The sequence below is a fragment of the Nannospalax galili genome, unplaced genomic scaffold (genome assembly GCF_000622305.1).
Source record: "Nannospalax galili isolate Female #2095 unplaced genomic scaffold, S.galili_v1.0 scaffold1176, whole genome shotgun sequence".
NCBI lineage: Eukaryota > Metazoa > Chordata > Mammalia > Rodentia > Spalacidae > Nannospalax > Nannospalax galili.
The window spans coordinates 416,317-437,738 of NW_008338883.1; positions in this window are offsets into that span (position 1 = coordinate 416,317).

Consider the following 21,422-nt stretch of genomic DNA (forward strand, 5'->3'; position numbering starts at 1 on the left):
GTCTTTGATCTATTTGGAGTAAACTTTTGTGCAAGGTGAAAGATAATGATCTAGTTTCATTCTTCTACAGGTAGAATCCAGTTTTACAAACACCATTTGGTGAAGATGCTGTCTCCCATTGTGTGTTCTTGGCACCTTTGTCAAATCCCAGGTAACTGAAATTGTGTGCCCTCGGGTTTGGGTCTTCAATGATGTTCCATTGATCTATGTGTATATTTTTGCACCAGTACCATGCTGTTTTTGTAACTATAGCTCTGTAGTATACTTTGAGATCTGCTATAGTAAATCCTCCAGCTTTGCTCTTTGTGCTCTGGGTTGCTTTGGCTATCCAGGGTCTCTGTGCTTTCATATGAATTTAAGGATGGTTATTCTAATTCTATGAATTATGTCACGGGGATTTTGATTGGGATTGCAATGAATCTATATATTACTTTGGTAGGATATTCAGTTTCACAATCTTAATTCTTTCAATCCATGAGCATAGGAGGTCCTTCCATCTTCCAATGCATTCTTCAATCTCTTTCTTTAAAGATTTAAATTTTTCATTGTATAGATCTTTGATTTTTTGTCAGGTTTATTTGGAGGGTTTTTTTTTTTTTTTTTTTTTGAGGCTATTGTGAATGGGAGGGCTTCCATGTACTCTTTCTCCAATTGTTTGTTATTAGTATATAGAAAGGCTACTGATTTTTTAATTTATTTTGTAATCTGCCACTATACTGAAAGTGTTGATCAGTTCTAGGAGTTTTCTGGTGGAATTTTTGGAATCTTTTAGGTATAGTACCATATCGTCTCCAAAAAGGGATAATTTGACCTTCTTTTCCTATTTGTATTCCTTTCATTTCCTTCTCTTGATCTTATTGCCCTAGCAAGAGTTTCAAGCACTATATTGAAAAGCAGTGGAAATAGTGGAAATCTTTGTCTGGCTCCTGTTAATGGGAATGCTTCCAGTTTTGTTTTGTTTTGTTTTGTTTTTTTCATTTAGAATGACATTGGCTGTGGTTTTGTTGTATATAGCTTTAATTATGTTGAGGTATGTTCCCTACAGTAAATTCTCTTTAGGACTTTTATCATGTATGTATGCTGAATTTTGTCAAATGCCTTTTCTGCATCTATTTAGATGACCATGTGATTTTTGTCTTTGAGTTAATTTATATGATTTATGACATTTGTTGACTTGTGTATTTTGAACCATCCCTGTATCTCTGGAATAAAGCCTACTTGATCATGGTGAATAATATTTTTGATGTGTGTCTGTATGCAGTTTGCAAGTATTTTGTTGAAAATTTTTGCATCTATGCTCATTTTGTATTATTGTTTGAATTTCCTTATATGTTATAGGTCTGTTCAAACTGTTGCTCCCTTCTTGGTTTAGCTTTAGTGGTTCCCATGATTTTAGATATCCCTCCATTTCTTTTAGGTTTTCACATTTAATAGAGCATAGCTTTGTACAGTATTCCCTTATAATGTTCTGGATCTTTTGGATGTCTGTTGTGATGTTTCCCCTTTCATCTATAATTTTGTTGATTTGGATTTGCTCTTTCTTTCTTTTGGTTAACTGGGATGAGGGCCTATCTATCTTGTTTAGCTTTTCAAAGAACCAGCTCTTAGAGTCGTTGATTCTTTGTATTGTTTTCTTTATTTCTATCTATCTCATTAATTTCTGCTCTGATTTTTTTTTTATTTCTTCTCATCTGCTGGATTTGTGTTTCATTTGCTCTTGCTTTTCCAGAGTCTTGAGTTAAGATGTTAAGTCATTTATTTGTGCTTTTTCTGATTTTTTAATGTAAGCACTTAGAGCTATAAACTTCCCACTTAGGGCTGCTTTTAAAGCATTGCAGAGGTTTTTTTGTTTTGGTTTTTTTGTTGTTGTTGTTGTTGTTTGTTTGTTTGTTTTGTGGTGTATTTCCTTCTTGTTTAAGTCCATGAATACTTTTCTTTCTTTCTTAATTTCTCCTTTGACTCACTCATCATTCAGATGTTTGTTGTTCAATCTCCATGAGTTCATGTAGTTACTAGGGCTTCTTCCAATATTGATTTTAAGCTTTATTGTGTTGTAGTCTGAAAGAATGCATGGAATTATCTCAATTTCTTTGTATTTGTTGGTTTGTTTTATGCCCCATAATGTGATGAAGTTTTTGATAAGTTCCATGGGATGTTGAATAGAAAGTGTATTCTTTTGTGCTTGAGTGGAATATTCGGTAGATGTCTGTCAGGTCCATCTGAAGTATGGTATCATTTAATTCAGATGTTTCTTTGCTTATTCTTTGTCTGGTTGGCCTGTCTACTGGAAACACTGGGGTACTCAAGTCCCCTATTACTACTTCTGATTGGGGTTAATCTGTGTCTTAAAGTCCTACAGTGTTCTTTTTATGAATTTGCATGCACCAGAGTTTGGTGCATATATGTCCATGATTGTAATATCTTCATGGTTAATTGTTCCTTTGATCAGAATGAAGTGAACCTATTTATCTCTTCTATTTTTAGTTTGAATTCTATTTTGTCAGATATTAGAATTGCAGTCCCTATTTGTTTCTTAGTGCAATTTGCTTGGAATATTTTTTCTATCTTTTCACCTTAAAGTAGTGCCAGTCCTTGAAAGTGAGATGGGTTTCTTGCAGACAACAAAAGGAGGGATTTTGTTTCTTAATCCATTCAATTGGCCTATGTCTTTTGACTGGGGAATTCATTCCATTGATATTTAAAATTATTATTGAAAGATGTGTATTGGTTGTCATTATTTTTTAAAACTTTTGAGGACTTCATACATGCATATAAAGTGTTTTGATCAAATCCAGGCTCATTCCCTCCCCTCCAACACCTCTCATATCTCCCCATGACTTTTTCCTTACAACTTCGTGTACTTTTCTTTTTCCTTCTTTCTTTCTTTCTTTTGTTGTTTTTGCTTGGGGCTTTTTGCTATTCTAATATTCCCCCCTCTGAAGAGGTAACCCTAAAATCTTTTAGGGATTGGATAAGAGCTCCCAAATAGTTCTGACATTTTTGGCCTTGGAACAGAGTATGTTGCCAAAAGGCCCAAGGACATTTTGACTTTTAGCCAAGAAACTGGTTACTTTTCTTTGGAGTCTTTTTACTCTAATTGCCTAGCAAATTCCTACCTCCTATTCTTATCACTCCATCTTCTGAAGAGATTACCCAAATTATTGATAGGGAACAGACTTCTCTGGCTTCTTCCATGCTGAACAGAGATGCAGAGTGAGGCATTTGGAGTACCCTTTCAGTGGGTATATCTAAAAGACTCCCAAATTGCATAACTCTTATCTTTAGGGAGAAAAGAAGGTCCTTCACTGGTGAATAGCAGATGTGAAGGAGAAGTAAAGGCAAGAGTAGTTAGCATTATGAGTTCTAGACAGGGAACTAGAAAAAAACTCAGAACAGAGCAAATTTCAAATGTTCATATCGGAGTCCATTGTGATTTCTTGAAGAGTGCTTCAAAAAGCGTCCTTCTATTGGGTTCCTCTCCATTTTTCTTTTGTCTGCCAAGTCTGGAATCGAGCATGATAGACTCAGGATTTGTTTTCAATCATTTTGATAGCTATTGGAGTGGTTAGAATCAGTGTCAGTTCCCTCTCAAAGTCTTCTAGATAGGAGGAGAAAACAAATTCAGCCCTCATTTTAGAACAGCAGGTTGTCTCCCTTAGCTATAGGTGAGCATTACAGTATTGCAGATCAAGATTTGAAGTCTTACATCTGAACAGCACTTTCTGCTTAGAAACAAAACCATCAATGATAAATAATTGTGTAAATAACATTTTATATGGACCTAAGCCTAATGTCTGGGAAGTGTAATCTCTTGAACTCCTAAAGAAATATACTGATCACTTTAATCTTTGGTTATACTTTCCTTTGGGGTGTTTAAGACAATACAGTTGGCCCAAACAAAGTAAATTATTTTTACTCTTCAGGTCGTTGGAGGATCTATTCCTTAGGGGTCAAATGGACTTGGGAGGAGCCCCTGGCTAATTTATTTTATGAGCTCCATCCATGTGAAGATAAGTCAAAGGTCCTGTTTGACCATGGCTGGCCTCACTTGGAAGCATGGAAGAAATGTTTCCTCTGAGTTGACCCTCCTCTTTGTAGACTGGGCACTAGTTCAAGTCCATCTATTGGGGTCTCCATGGCCTCCCTGAACAGGAGGAAATGTGACTCGCCGCAGTTACAGGACATTTTGAGAAATGTTCCATAGTCTCCTTGAACTTAGTCGCCCTTGGAGTGCAAGGAGCAAAACCTGTCCTTTAAGTCCCTCTGACCAGATTAGTATAGGCCTCAAAGTATGGCTGTTAAACATCCAAGAAGGTTAGTTCCACCAGTCTGGTACTTTTACTTTGTTTTTAATGTTTTATTTATTATTTTCATTTTTATGTGTATGCATGTATTGCCTGCATGTAGGTAAGTATACCCATGTGTGGGAGACAGGCTTGCTCTTAGGATGAAAGTCTTATTGACAGCCATACAGCAGGCCCGAGGCAATGGCCCAAATGCTAGAGCCACAAGAAACGCCTTGTGACATTTGCTCCCATTGGCAGATCATGAGACTGATGCCTAGAGCTCACCATTCCCTGATCACCACCCTTGGAATTCCAAATTGCAACACTTAGACATTGCAACAGTCAGGGTCACGTGGTTTCCAGGAATCCAGGCTCTGTAATCTGAAACCCATTATGCTAATGAGGCATCCTACCCACTATTCTGTGGTAGGACGCTAAGTCTGTTATGCTACTAAGGTATCCTACTTGCTGTACTGTGATAGGACACTAAACCTGTTATGCTAATAAGGTATCCTACCTGCTGTGCTGTGATTGGACCACTAACCTTATATAAGCTTGTGCCTCCCTGCAATAAAGCAGACCTGTGTCACTGAACCTCGTTTGTGTCTGAATGCGGCTCTGCTGACACAGTCTCCTCACCAGCCCTGGGGTCTGGGACTGGGCACAAGCAGCGATGACAGAAGACGGCACCTGGCAGGCAGAAGAGCGGCCTCAGCCCAGGGCAGGCAGAAGAGTGGCCTCAGCACTGGGCAGTCAGAGGAGCAGCCTCAGCCTAGGGCAAGTGGAGGAGCAGCCTCGACGCCCGTGAGAACAAAGGAGCAGCACCCATGAGAATGGAGGAGTGGCCGCTGCTCGCGGTGACCACACCCATGTTGTGCAATGCCTTTGGAGGACACAAGAGGCTGTCAGATCCCCTGGAACTACAGTTACAACAGTTGTTAGCTGCCACGTGGGTTCTGGGATTCGAACCAGGGTCTTCTTCAAGAACAACCAGTGTTCTTAACCACTGAGCCATCTCTCCGGCCCCCAGTCTGGTACTTTTAATTACCATGTGCTATGTAGATAAAGCTTAGGCAAAAACCAAACATTGTCAGACAAACCTTGACTAGACATATATTTGGCCCCTTAAACAAGTTGAGAAAACTATAACCTTAGAAATTTTAAGATTATATGTATATTATTTTTGTCTCATCCTTTATATATCATAGCAAACCTACAGGGACCCTCATCACTTGCTTGGGCTATCTTGTTGTTTCTATTTTGGAAAATATTTCCATTCCCATATCCTTTCATTCACCATGATCAACTAGGCTTTATTCCAGAGATGTAGGAATGGTTCAATATATGCAAGTCAATAAACATCATTAATTATATAAAAGGACTCAAAGACTAAAACCACATGTCATCTCAATAGATGCATAAAAGGCTTTTGACAAAATTCAACATGCTTTCATGATAAAAGTTCTAAAGGGAATTAGAATGGAGGCAACATCCCTCAACGTAATTAAAGCCGTATACAACAAACCCACAGCCAACATCATTCTAAATGGAGAAAAACTGGAAGCATTCCCATTGAAATCAGGAACCAGACAAGGCTGCCCACTATCCCCACTCCTTTTCAATACAGCCCTTGAAAGTCTTGCTAGAGCAATAAGACAAAAGAAAGAAATTAAAGGAGCACTAATTGGAAAAGAAGATGTCAAACTATCCCTTTTTGCAGACGATATGATACTGTACCTAAGAGATCCTAAAAGTTCCACCAGAAAACTCCTAAACTGATCAACACTTTGAGTATAGTGGCAGGTTATAAAATTGATCTACAAATATCAGTAGCCTTTCTATATACCAATGACAAGCAATTGGAGAAAGAGTACAGAGAAATGCTCCCACTCACAATAGCTGCAAAAAAAAAAAAAAAAATCTTTGAATAAACCTGACCAAAGACACCAAAGATCTCTACAATGAAAATTTTTAAATTGTTACAGAAAGAGATTGAGGAAGACACCAGGAGATGGAAGGACCTCCCATGCTCATGGATTGAAAGAATTAATACTGTGAAAATGATTATCCTACCAAAAGCAATATATAGATTCAATGCAATCCTAATCAAAATCCTCTGACATACTTCACAGACTCAGAAAAAAAGTCCATAAATTTGTATGTAAGCACAAAAGACCCCAGATAGCCAAAGCAACCCTGAACACAAAGAGCAACACTGGGGGGATTAGTATACCAGATCTCAGAGTATACCACAGAGCTGTAGTCATAAAACCAGTGTGGTACTGGTACAAAAATATACACATAGATCAATGGAACATCACTGAAGACCCAAACCAGAGTCCACACAATTTCAGCCACCTGATATTTGACAAAGGTGCCAAGAACACACAATGGAGGAAAGACAGCATCTTCGACAAATGGTGTTGCCAAAACTGGATCTCCACCTGTAGAAGAGTGAAACTAGATCCTTATCCTTCACCTTGCACAAAAGTCAACTCCAAATGGATCAAAGACCTCAATGTGAAACTGGAAACCCTGAAACTATTAGAAAAAAAATATTGCCAATAACATACAAGATATAGGTGTAGAAAAGGCTTTTCTAAATCAGACAGAAGTTGTTCAGGAATTAAGGTCAGAAATCAACAAGTGGGACCTCATTAAACAACAAAGCTTCTGTACATCAAAAGAAACAATCAAAAAAGTGAAGAGAAAATCCAGGGTGGAAAAAAATCTTCACCAGTGGCACATCTGGCAGAGATTTAACATCCAGAGTATATAAAGAACTCAAAAAACAATCAAGAAAAAAAATGACCCAATTAAAAGATGAGCTAAAGATCTAAACAGAGAGTTCTCAAAGGAAAAAGTAAAGATGGCCAGGAAACATCTTTAAAAGTGTTCAACATCATTAGTTATTAGGGAAATGCAAATTAAAAGCACCTTAAGGTTTCACCTTACCCCAATCAGACTGCCTAGGATCAAGAGAACAAATGATACCAAATGCTGGCAATGATGTAGAGAAAGGGGAACACTCATTCACTGCTTGTAGGATTGCAAATTCATGCAACCCCTATGGAAAACAGTGTGGAGAACTCTTAAAAAACCAAAAGTGGCCAGGCACAGTGGTGCACACCTTTAATCCCAGCACTTGGGAGGTAGAGGCAGGCAGATCTCTGTGAGTTCAAGGCCAGCCTGGTCTCCATAGCAAATCCAGGCCAGCTAGGGCTACATGGAGACCCTGTCTCAAAAAGACCAAAAATAAAAAAATAAAAAATGAAAAATGAACCTACCATATGACCCAGTTATACAACTCCTTGGCATATAACCAAAGGACTCATCCGATTATAAAGACACTTGTACAGCCACGATTGTTGCTGCTCTCTTCGATAGTGAAGAGATGGAAGCAACCTAAGTGCCCCTCAACTGACAAGTGGTTAACAAAAATGTGGTATATTTACACAGTGGAGTTCTAGTCAGCAATAAAGAAAGACGAAATAATGAAATTTGCAGGTAAATGGATGCATCTAGAAACCGGTATACTAAGTGAAGTAACACAGACTCAGGAAAAAAATGTCATATGTTCTCCCTCATTTGTGGATCCTAGCACTAAATCCTTTTATATTCCATGTTCTTTTAATAAGATGATGCTGTACAGGAGTCTTTTCTGTGTGAAATAACCACCATCATCTCAACTTCAGCTGTGCCTGTTTGCTAAACATCATCACAATTGGGTTGTTGATGGTTGTGCTCCTTCATTAAAGGAGGGGCAAGCAGGATCCGTGGACCCTCACCAGAGTATTCAGCCACTCTTCCCAGCCAGCTCTATGTAATTTGGCCCTAATCACACATGGCCTCCTGGATTTGGGGAGGACTAAAGTACATAATCTGGGGAAGGCTAGGAAGAGAAGGCTTGATCCATGCTGGGTAAAGGCTTTCCAGTGTGCATGCCCCCAGGTCATTCATATACCTCAGCAACCCCTCAGTCATCTCTGTAAGTAAGCTCAGTAAATTCATTGGTTCCCCAGAAAAACTTTAATCAAAGATTGGTTTGACACTAGAACCTTTAAAGGGGATAAACATTGCTTAGTATCCCCACAGATAGAAAATTTATTGGTTGCCATTATATTGATTACCGTTTGCATTCTTTGTCTTTGTGTTTCTATGATTATACCTTCATTTAGTTTCTGTTGACCCTTGGGTATAGTTGTTCCTTTTTCCATTCTTTGTATCACTTCAAGTATTCTTTGAATGGTTGGTTTTGTGGACATGTATTCTTTCAGCCTATTCACGTTGTGAAGATTATTTTTCCCCTTCAACTATAACAGACATTTTTGCTGGGTAAAATATTCTGGGTTGGCATCTATGGTCATTTAGAACTGGGAATACATTGGTCCAGGCTCTTCTGGATTTCATAGTTTGCATCGATAAGTCATCTGTAATTCTGATGGATTTTCCTTCATATATGAGTTTCTGTTTTTCTTTTGCAGCTTTCAGTACTGTCTTTGTGGTATACATTTACTGTTTTTACTATGATATGCTGTGGGGAGTTTCTTTTCTGATCCTGTCTATTTGGTGCTCTATGTGCTTCCTGTATTTGTATTCGGATTTTTTTTCCTTAATTTTGGGAAATTCTCTTCTACAATCCTGTTTAAGATCTGGTCAATACCATTATCCTGAAATTCTTCTCCTTCCTCTGTGTCTAGGATACATAGATTTGGTCTTTTTCAAGCTGTCCCCATTTCCTGCATATTCCTTCCATTCCTGTGTTTTTGTAAATCTTTCATAATCAGTGCTTGAGTGGTACAGTTCTTGAACTTTATCCTCCAGTGTTGATATTCTGTTTTTCACTTTATTAATTCTATTGGTGAGGGTTTTTCCTGTTGTTTCAAATAGGCTTATTGAGTTTTTCACTTCCTTCTTCATGTCTTCAATGTTTCTATCTCTTTTGTGAATTCAGTCAGAAGTTTATTCCTATCTTCTTTCAGTTCTTTGATTTCTTTGTGTGTGTGTGTTCTTGAACTTCATTGAATTTTTTAATCATGTTTATGATTGTTCTTTTAAATTGTGTCCTCAGTTATCTCTAGGAGGTTCTCCTTGTAGAACTCTTCTACAGGACCTGTGGAGTTTTGTGGGAACCTACTGTTTTGGTTTTCAATATTATTATTTTTCTTTTGTGATTTTGGCATGTGGATTTCTTTTTTGTTTGTGATTCTGGTATGAAACACAAGCCTGCTTGATTTGAGTTGAGTCTACTTCTGTTTATATTATTCATGTGGCTTGGTTGTTTTCTTATTGGGTATGTAAAGCTGGTTGGTCTGGTTTTCAGGTTCTCTCAGATTTTATATTGGAAGGAACTGATGGCTTCAGATCAGCTACCCAGGATCTCCCACAGAGGCCCAAGTCAGGCCCCAGATAGGTAAACTCAGGCTTCCTTCTAACCATCTGGACCCATACTAGCAGGCACTCTCCGCACAATTTGGGAAGTTTGATAAGGGGAGGCCCAATTTAGGCATTCTCAGGCAGTCTGCTAAGGTCTCAGCCCCTACTGGAAGACAGAGACCTCTAGCCTTGGAAAAGTGGGAGGGGTCTCACATGGTCCCTATTGGGGGATTGGCATAGCACAATTTGGGGAATCTTACCTCCAAGGAGGCCAGTTTCAGGCACTCTCCTAATAGAAAATTCTTTAGTCAGATGACACGCCAAACTGGTCTCCCCACCCCACCACCATCTAAGCCCTTTAGCAACATCACTTCCTTCTAGAACTCTATGATAATGAAGCCACTATGAGATCAGTTGCTACTGACCATGAAGTAGATGGGTCAAAGTAACTCTCCCCCCATCATCCCACTGTGGGGGAGCATAGTTGGGAAGTGGAGTCATAAATATATCCAGATTCTCCAAGGCGCATGGCACAGGGTGGTGGAGTCTCAAAGAGCGGGCAGGGGTAGGCCCAGATCAACCTTCTCTGGGGCCCTGGCTCCTTGGGTAGCTGAGCGGCCCTGGGAGGAGGGGTTCCCTTGCTGGCTTGCAGAAGTAGCTGTATAGCAGGGGACTTTGGGTTGACTTTGCTCAGGTGATCGCACTGAACACTTCTCTTATTCTTGTCCTAGCTCTGGAGCCAAGCAGCCATTTTATTGAAGGCATTGAAGTTATATGGCTATTTGATGGAATCTATGCTCCTAAGAAGCTTGATAGTGTTACAACCCCCTTTTCAGTCTATGATCCAACATTGATATCATTGTTAGCAAGGATTATGCTGCTCTGTGGTCTGGGGAGGTTGGCTTAAGGCTGAAAGGTGAAAGTATATTGTAGTCATTAGTGATCGCTGCTTTTGTTTCTATTTCTGTTAAACTACTGAGCAAATGCTGATGATTATAAGAGCTTCAACTGGACAGAATTTTTTTTTAATGTGTGAGTTTAGTTATTTTTAACTTTGAGCTACACCTACACACACCTGTTAAAACTGTGGATAAGATGTTTGGCACATGGTGACAGCCTCTGGAATGAAAGAAATCAAAGGAACTTATGACAAACTTAAGGGCCCTAGGGTCCTCTTAATGGAGTTGTAAAATCTGAAAAGTGTCTCTCAGTCAGGTACCTTTTCTCTGTTTTAAACATCCAAACAATCAGAAGTGAAACAATTGGCTGGCTTAAATTTCCAGAAGAAAGCATAAATGTATGGACTTTGGGAGGAAACTATCTCCACCTGAGAAGATGAACAAGGCCTGAAAGCCTAATAACTGATTCCCCAGCTAGGCAGCCAGCTAATTAAGGGGCTACAAGTACAGTGTGGGTGGTAGATATTCTTCCCATGTTCTTGTTACCACACACACTTTCCCATGATGTTGATTCTGTTTAGCTTTTCCTGAGAGACATGTCTATTCACCCCAGATAGGATGCCAACAGAGCAAAGAAAGGATTCTGTCCAAATCAAGCATGGTTAACCAATGGTTTAATAGTTACTTAAAAGAGATAATGTGGTACTTACAGGACCCTGAGTAATAACTCATAAAAGTCGTATTGCTGGAGTTCCTTGCAACCAGTTACACTACTGAATGATCTCCCATCCCCCAGCAGTGAATCACACTTATATAATGTCAGGGAGGGGCCCACTGAGTCTTGTGAGTTTCTTGCAGGTTTCATGAGCTCCTCCCTCCTCTCTCTAGGAGGAGCTACGTAACAATTACCAAAGGTGTTTGTCTCCATGATGGCCTTCCTAAATAATGATGAATCATTCCATAAGACTGATAGCTAATTTCCAGTCAACTGTGTTAGAAACTGACCACTGAGGAGGGATTATTCAAACTTTCACATCAGTTTTATCCTTTTCTGCTTCTCATCTTCTTTGGGGTCCCTAAACTGTGATTTGGCGGGGAGCGTGGGAAGGATGGAAAAGCAAAATACACTCAAGAGAGACAAACTTTTCCATTTTGATCATTCTATGGAACAGTGACGAGGTATGACAGTCCTTGGGATGCTGGGCAGCAGCAGCAATTCACATCTTCCAGCCTTTATAGGCCTGAATAATGGGCTGTCTATTGTGTACTGTGTGGCTAAGCTATGACGTTCAGTAGGTTGGGTACATTGAATGTATATTTGCAATGTCTTCAACTCCAAATGGCTTTCTGTTGGGATGCAACCTGTTTGTACTTAAGGAAGCTCTGTACTCCCTCTAGATTGTTGAAGATCTCACCACCTTCCCAAGAAACCTACTCTAAATTCTCATTACTTGTAAAATCCCATAGAAACCTCTTAGCAACAGTATTCTAGGGCCAAACTTGAAAGGATTCTCACATCTCATGACATCTCTCTTCCAACTCTGTATACCTGGCACTGGAGACTGCCAGGAAAACATAAACAAAACAAAAATGTCACAACCCCTTCAGTGCCCAGGATGTGGATCCATGTTACACCTCCTTCTATACTTTTCCTTTCAAATTATCACAATTTGAAAGACCATTTAGTTGAGTGTGAATGAAAGAAGCGATAGTTGAATTCAGTACTTGCTCAGTGCATCTTGTTTATAGTCTATACTTGACTGTTCTAGCTCTTCTATATTATTAAGTCCTTAAAAAGCAGGAAACACGGGGTGCGGTGGTGCACACCTTTAATCCCAGCACTCGGGAGGCAGAAGCAGGAGGATCTTTGTGAGTTCCATGCCAGCCTGGTCTCCTCATAGTGAATCCAGGCCAGCTAGGGCTACAGGGAGACCCTGTCTCAAAAAACACAAACAAAAAAAAAAAAAAACAGGAACCATTAAACTCACCCCTATGTCACACACCTTCTTGGAGAAGATTCTGTGTTTCTGCGTTTGCTGTGACATCCCACAAGCATGTCTGTCAAGTCACTGTGTGTAAATTAAATATCACATTCTGATATCAGCACAGCCAACCAGAGGCAAATATCACATCATTACAATGAAGCTCTGCCCCATGCCAACATGCCACCATTAATCCTCTCCTAAATATGGATGCCTACCCTAATCAAAGAGAGGACTCTGGGTCAACTAGACACAAAGCAAATGAAGGCATGCTTGAACAAAGACAGGCTTTAATGAACCATCCTCGAGGGTCTCAGGATGTGTCCAAAAGTCATGTGCTGATTTTTCCCATGGGGTGTCTTGAGACCACTTTGAATATGAGTGCTTGAGAAATGTAAGTTACGATGGAGGAAGAGGCCTTTCTTAAGGGAAATTTCCATAAGAGGTCTCATAAAGATAAGACAGTGAAGAAAATATTCACTGGAGGGAAGAGTCCTCTGGGAGATCAATTCTCACATGGAAGAGTCCTTATGTGAAAGAATTCTGGTAAGGAAAAGATGAAGAATCATGAGGGGAAGAGATAAAGAAAACCAATGAAGAATCCTTGTGAGGAACAGTCCTCAAAGGGAGAAATCCTCTTGGGAAAGTGTTCTCACAGGGAAGGATCATATGTGCAACAGAGTCATCCTGAGTTCAGAATCTCTGTAAGAGAATGTGCTTGTAAAAAAGAGCTGCTATCTGTGAATGATTCTCCTGAGGTCTACTCCTCTACCAGGACCCTTCCCATGATGACTCTGCTCCACGAAGACCTTTCTAGGTAGAGGCGAATATATAAAGGATGAAGGTACTAACTTCCATGCTTAGGAAGAAAATGAGGAAATAGTAAGTGTTCATTCAGCACATACTACACACCAGGTACAGGGTGATCCTCTTTACAGTAACAGCTCATATGATCCTTGTAATAATCCCAGGAAGTAGATACTATTATCATACCCATTAAACAAGGATTTAATGGAATTAAAGAGAATTAGGAATTACAAAACTGAATTAAATCAATGTTCTTGAATTAAAAAATCTAATTAGTTAAAACAAGACTTGTGTACAAAGACTTTACATAACATACTTTTAGAAAGAGTCAGAGATTACAATGCTGGGGTCAGGACCCTGAGACAAGCAAGTGTAGGGAAGAGTTCATAATCTGGGACCCAGCTTGGTTTGGGCTAGGCACATCCCCCTCTTCTAATAGTACCTTTGGAAGCTTAGCTTATAGACCTGTAAACAATGCATGACCACTTCTCTCTAAACAATACACTCTCATCTCCTTCTCTTGAACCCCATGAAAGGAAGTTCTAAATAATGGGGACTTTGAGTACTTTCTCACTCGTGTGACTTGCTGTGCCCTTGAAGTGTATTCTGATCTTTTCTATTGCTTTGCTCTAAATAAAGTTTCCTCACTACTTTTGCAAATCTGTATGTACTTTTATTTCAACTTTGGATAAGAGGCCAAGAAACTGGAAACCACTGGTAACAACACTACAGTTCATTAGTTGTTATCATTCCTCCATTTTATTAACTTTTTTATCTTTTTGAGACAGGGTCTCTCTGTGGCCCCAGCTGACCTGGAACTCACTATGTAAACCAAGCTGGCCTCAGTCTCACAGAGACCCACCTACTTTTGCCTCCCAAGTGCTGGAACTAATGGTGAGCATCACCATGTCCAGTCATTTTATTAATTCATAAATGCTTCCAGCCCAGGGAAGTTAGCAACAAAACTCCTAACACAAAGGATTGGGCATTTGTTTTATCATACCAAAACATTGGAAGTAGAGAGTCCAATATTGGGAATTGATTATTATTAAGAGAGGAGAGCAGAGCAGGTCCTTCAAGCTTGATGCAAGGAAAAAGTCACCGGAGAGGGTTGGCTTGAAACTGAACAGAAGGAGCCTCCCAGCACACAGCAGCTACTTTCTCATCCAGTGCTCTGGCTAAGCCCAGTCCTAGCAGACTGCCTGAGGCCTCTCTGAGGGATGTCATCATCTGTAACTGGCAGAAGCAAACTTCTGCCTTTTAACCTGGGCTGTGTTCCTGACCAGCCCTGCCTGTATTATCATACTAAGTGTTGCAGGAACAGCATACTGATTCTCTCTGATCATATCTACCCAATGTGCCTCCTGAGGCCCCTGACCAAGCGAGACCTCTAGACAACACAGGTTGTTGTAAACATACAAATGCCAGTGACTAATACAAAGCACTATGGAACTGGATTTCCTCTGGGCTACATTGACCAGGGACCTTCACTAAGAAAAGGAAGAATTGCCAGGCATAGTGGTGCAGGCCTTTAATCCCAGCACTCGGGAGGCAGAGGCAGGCAGATCTCTGAGTTCAAGACCAGCCTGGTCTACACAGTGAGTTCCAGGACAACTGGGGCTATAGGGAGAGCAGACCCTGTCTTAAAAAGACCAAAAAAAGAAAGGGAAGAATTAAGTACAGACAGAGGCAGGTTAGAGATTAAATGATAATGTGCTTAAGGCAAACAGTTCTGAACCTCAGGTTCAAATAGCCTTGGCTCCACCCTTTCGCCTTTCGCCTAGCTGTTCTGAAAAGAATAGCTAGTTGACCTCATTATAAAGATAAGCTGTAAGTGAAGAGAGCAGCTTCAGACCCATAGAGATTTTTTTTTAATGAGGTGTTGGTTAAAGGATACACAATTACAGTTAGACAGGAGGAAACAGCCTATAGTGGTTGAAGATGACAGAGTTCCAAAACATAACTTTGAAAATGGTTTAATGGGTCCTTAATAGGGGAGATACAGCACAAGACTTGGGATTTTAGAAGACAATTAGGAATCATGAAATAGAATTAAATCAACCATTCTTAAAGTGAAAAGTCCAGCTAGGTTTTTTTAAAACAACATTGTGTACACTTTTAGGCACTGGTGGGGGGAAAAAAGAGTGTTGGATCTAGAGCTAAGTTCAAAAGATTATATCAAATGTAAAACACGAGAGAGACAAGGGTGAAAACTGGATTAGAAAAAGTAAGACAGAGGGCTGGGGAGATGGCTCAGTAGGTAAAGGACTGCTGCAAAAGCTTGAGGACCTGAGTTCAAATACCTACAACCCAGTAAAACCCAGGCACAATAGTATGCCATCTATAATCCCAGGGCTCCTAAACAGAGACAGGAGGCAGAGACAGGAGAATTCCTAGAAACTCACGGACCAGCTAGCCTAGTGTACACTGTGGAAAACCAGGAGACCCTATATCAAAACAGAGTGAAAGGTGATAACTGACATCCAAAGTTGTCCTCTGATCTCCACATGGGTGTGGGGCAACATGTGCCACACACACACACACACACACACACACAATTTAAGTGAGACAAACTGGCATAATGATGTCTCAGGTTGCTGCAAAGACTCATACAACAGTGGCACTTGAAGAAATTATGCCTGAGAATTCTTCAAAACTGATGAAAACCTTTGAAGCTCAAGTTCAAGAAAACTTAGGCAGAGGAATTTTTTTAAAAAAAATAAAAACTTAAAGGTCTCACAAGAAGACAGATGAAAGCTGAATAACAGGAAATCATTAAAAGAATGTTGTGCTCTTTTTGGAGTCAGATGGACCCATTCACAATGTCTGGTTCAAATGGCAAGAAGGATCAGGAAAATGCAAAGCAGACCTACCTTGAGATTCCATCTCATCTTTGAGTAGTTGCCATCAAGAAAACAAACAGCAAAGCCTGGTGAGGAAATGGGGAAGAAACTCATTTACTGTAGGTGGGAATGTAAACAGGTGAAGCCACTATTGAAAGCACTATGGAGTTCCCCCAAAGCTAAACATAGAGCTTCCATATGATCCAGCTATACCACTCCTGGGAATATACCTGAAGGAATTTAAGCCAAGATAACACAGAGATACCTCACATTCATGTTTACTGTTGCACTATTGACATTAGCTACATTATAGGGCCACCAACCTAGATGTCTATCAACAGATGAATGGATAAAGAAAATGTGGAAGTTTATTCAGCCATAAAAAAGAATGAAATTATGTCATTTTCAGAGAAATGAATGGAACTGGAGAGCATGTTAAGTTAATGATCCAGACTCACAAAGTATCATGTTTTCCCTCATACGTAGAACTTTAAAAAAGTAAAGAATATGAAAGTAAAAGTATTGAGGATGTGGAAGGGAGAGCAGTGGGGGGGATAGAGAGTTAGAGAGTGATGATGAAGATATATACGTGTATATGAAAGTCATAATGTCATCCATTATTTTGTATAATTAATATGTACAAATTAAGAAACTGTGAAGAGGCTGCTACTTATGTAATTATAGTATCTGCAGCAAGCAGAGCAGGCCGCCCAAGCAGATCTGAAATGGCTTCAGGGAGCAAGGAAAGGCTGGCCTGGGTGTTACTGTGGCTGAGGGCGAGCTGGGGTGAGCATTCCCCCGATGCAAGGACTCCTGTGATTTGAATTTCTGATGGTGGCAGAGAATTTCCCATGTTGCTTCCTTATCAGCTGGTCTGAGGATGGGGCACAGAAGAGGGAGCCTTAAAAGCTCTAAGCAAATATTGAAACATGGAGTGAGACTCTTCAATGCAAAAAGCAGTACTCAGACTAACAGGTGTATACTGTCTACTACAATAGAATACGCCTGGTGCGGTGACTCACACTTGTGATTCCAGCACTCAAGAGGCAGAGGCAGGACAGGATCACTGAAAGCTCAAAGCCAGCCTGGTAAAGAGAATAAGTTCCAGGATAGCCCAGGCAACACAGTGAGACCATGCTTTAGAGAGAGAGAGAGAGAGAGAGAGAGAGAGAGAGAGAGAGAGGAAAGAAACCACTTCAGGCAATGATGACTGGTGGTTGTGCTTGTGAACGAGTGCCTTCTGGAGCTAGGATAGACCACGCACAACAGAGAGAGAATGCGTTAGAGAGAGAGAGAGAGAGAGAGAGAGAGAGAGAGAGAGAGAGAGGAGACAGTGACACACAGAGAGAGACAGAAAGCTAATACATGTATTCAAAGTAGTGGAAGGCTAGTGCTCTAGTTTCATTTCTGTTACTGTAATAAAACAGCCTGAGAAAAAGCAACTTTGGAGGAAGGGCTTATTTCAGCTCACAATGCCAGATCACAGCCCATTGTTAGAGGGAAGTCAAGGCAACAGGAACTTAAAACAGATGGTCACATCACACCCACAGTCAAGAAAATAGAGGAATGTGTGCATACATGCTCATTCATATGCAACATCCTCTCTACATTTACACAGTCCAGGACCCTATGCCTAGGGAATGGTTCTGCCCACAGTGGGCCAGAACTTCCCATATCTATTAACAAGGCAATCCCCTACAGGCATGCCTACAAACCAACCTGATCTAGACAAGCTGTGCAGTGGTTTGAATGAGAATGTCCCTCATAGGCTCCAAGTATTTGGACATTTTTGTCCCTAGTTGGTGGTGCTGTTTTGGGAGGTCATAGAAGGTATGACTGTCCTGGAGGAAACATGTCACTGGGGGCAGCTTAGACAGTTCTTAAGCCTTGCAGGATCTCCAATTGGTCTCTTGCTTTCTGTACCTGATTGATGATGTGAGAGCTTAGCTTCTGCTGCTCCTGCTCCAGCCACCTCCAGCCACCATGTCTCCCCACCATGATGGACTGTAATTCCCCTGGAACTGTAAGTTCAAATAAATTCTTTCTTCTATAAGTTGCTTTGGTCAGTGTTTCTATCACAGCAACAGAAAAGTGACCAATACAGTAATTGGTACCAGAGAGTGGGCTGTTGGCTGTGAAGAGGCTGACCATGTGGGGTTTTGGAGGAATATGGAAGACTTCGGAAGTTTGGACTAGAAAAGTGGTTGATTTCTGTAGACAGAGCTTAAAAGGCCATTCTAAGAAAGACCCTGTCTCAAAAAGACCAAAAAAAAAGTCATCCAGAGGGAAATAAGGACTTAAGCAGCAATTGGGATATTTTGGCAAAGAGTCTGGCCAGAGTCTGCCCACGGCCAAAAAGCTTGCCTGAGGCTAAGTTGAAAAACAATGGACTAATTTCTCTGGCAGAGGAAATTTCAAGACAGCCTAATGTAGAAATGGTTGTATGGCTATTAATGGTGAATATTATGCAGATCTACAGTGAAAAAGAGCAAATAGGGCAGAAAGAAATGCAGAATGTACAGTTAGGATCAAAAAAGAGCACTAGGAAGATAAATGTTGGAGCCCAGACATATGCTAAAGGAGAGGATTCCTTTGATAAGGAAATTAAAGTGATTAAGGAGAGGCCTAGAGATTTGCACTTAAACAATGGAGAAAGCACCTCCAGAGCAAGACCACACCCAGTTAAGCCTCCAACTAGTGAAAGGAAAATGCTTCAGGGGCCACTGAAGAGAAAAGCTTCTAAAATGGATGAAGGAGGCTGGGGTCCACCCCAAACTTGCAGCCAAATTTGGCATTGTTGTTCACCTGGTGCTGGCTTTAGAGGCATGAAAAATGCAAGCGTGAAGGGTCATCAGTTCTTCCTCTGAGGTTTCAGAGAGCTGGCAAGGCCATGCACCATGCAGCAGGAGTGTCCCTGCATAGGAAGGCCCTGATAGGCCATTGTGTGAAGCTGTGAAGGTGAAGCCTGGTTGGCAATGGAGACCCCAAGAAGACATTCGTGGTGCCAGAGCTGTGAGGCATCTGCCAATAAGACCTCTATACAGGGAGTGGTACCAACCAAAGAGAAATATGTAGGTTACCCACAGCAGAGCTGGAGAGGCTGAGCCATCAGGAAGTAAGCCCTACCTTTGGGCTTACTTCTAAGCCCTTTGGAAGTAAAGCCCCAGAAGCTGGATAAGGAGCTACTACATTTGGTGCTTGTCCTGCTGGTTTTCGGTCTTGTTTTGGTCTGGTATTTCCTTACTATGCCTCTATTCCTCCCTTTTGGAATAGGAATGTGTATTTGGTTCCACTGTGTGTTGAAATATGTAATTTGTCTTTGATTTTATAGTGGCTTACAATTAAGTGATTTCTCTGAGTCTCAGAAGAGACTTTGGACTGTGAACTTTTGAATAGTACTGAGACTGGTAATGAGTATGGGGACATTTAAGGTTGGACTAAACACATTTTGCATTTTATATAGTCTTGAGCCTATGGGAGCCAGGGGGTGAAATGTGGTGGTTTGAATGAGAATGTCCCCCATAGACTCCAAGTATTTGGATGTTTTGTCCCCAGTTGATGGCGCTGTCTTGGGAGGTCTTAGAAGGTGTGGCTATCCTGGAGGAAGCACATCACTGGGGGCAGGCTTAAAGAGTTCTTAAGCCTTGCCAGATCTCCAGTTGGTCTCATGCGTCCTGTGCCTGCTTGAAGATGTGAGAGCTTAGCTTCTGCTGCTCCTGCTCCAGCCACCTCCAGCCACCATGCCTCCCTGCCATAACAGACCGTAATTCCCCTGGAGCCATAAGCTCAAATAAACTCTTTCTTCTATAAATTGTTTTGGTCAGTGTTTCTATCACGGCAACAGGAAAGTGACTAACACAAGCCCTCAATTGTGACTCTCTTTCCAGGTGATTCTAGATTGTGTCAGGTTGACAATTAGAACTACATCACAGCTACTATCTGTCTAGAATTCAGCCCTTAGGCTGTTCTTCAAGAACAAAGAAAACAGTCCTATATGGAAGCTTGGAGATGAAGGAAGGAACAAAAAATAGTGAAAAGTGTGGAGAGCCACAGCCTCCGCCGCCATTACAAGATGGCGCCGGTATCCGGACCTTCTTAAAAGTAAACATCCTGCCACACCCATAAGGGGCGTGCACAAGAGCCTGCTTTCCCCCGCCTCCTCCCATGGCGTGATCTCCAGCAACCAATCCGCTTCTTATGATCTCCAGCAACCAATCTGCTTCTTATACGTCATAAATGGGACCTTTGGGGCATATATAAGCAACAGCTCTCCCACTTCTCAGCGTCTTTGGTCTTCAGTCTTCAAATAAACTGCTGCAGAAGGATCCTGACTTGTCCTCCCGCATCGTTCTTGCCGGCGAGACGGAAAGTGGTCGGGGACAGCTGGTGCCGAGACCCGGGAATCAACATCGCTGGCGCCGCCCGAAGACCCCTCCAATACAGGAGGAGGATTCAGAACTGCAGGTAGGTTCGGAGAGGTATGGATGTTATGGAGGTTGCTGGAATTGTTTTCACCTTGATTATGGGAGCCTTTGTGATTCTGCTTCTCACCCTATGCTTCCACGCGGGTTACTGTCAGGAAGAAGGGCAAATGGTTCTAGAGGATCTCCAGGACAGCCTATCAGAAACCGAACGAAGTGAAAGGATGGGAGCACGTGCAAAAGAAAATAGGGCCCAAAGTGAAAATGGACCTCCCGGTAAGCCAGAGGAAGGCAGGGGAGAGAGCACTGTCGAAAAGGACGGAGCAAGAAACCAAGTAACAGGTTTTAGACAGGGAAGAAACTTACCAAAGGGGTATTTATACCCCACAAGGGAACTTGCTGCTCTGCAGTTAGAAGAGAGCAGTTTAAGCCCAGAAGAAGAGATAGAATTAGAAGAACAAGCCGCAAGCTATGAGGAAAATAGATATAGGCCACTGGAATATAAGAACCCAATGCCCTATGTTCTGGGGCAAGGGGCTGCTACTGCCCCCCCACCTTATTCAATACAGCCATCATGTTCACTCCTCCCTAAAATTGTGAGGAAAAAGCTGGGTATGGCCTTCCCAGTTTTTGAAATGCCTATAGAGGGACAAGAAGGCATGGGACGAGTCTATGCGCCTGTAGATTATAATCAGATAAAAGAATTGGCTGAAGCAGTAAGAAAATATGGAGTGAATGCAAATTTTACTTTAGCACAGCTAGACAGACTGGCAAGAGATTCTATGACGCCTACTGACTGGCAAACTAT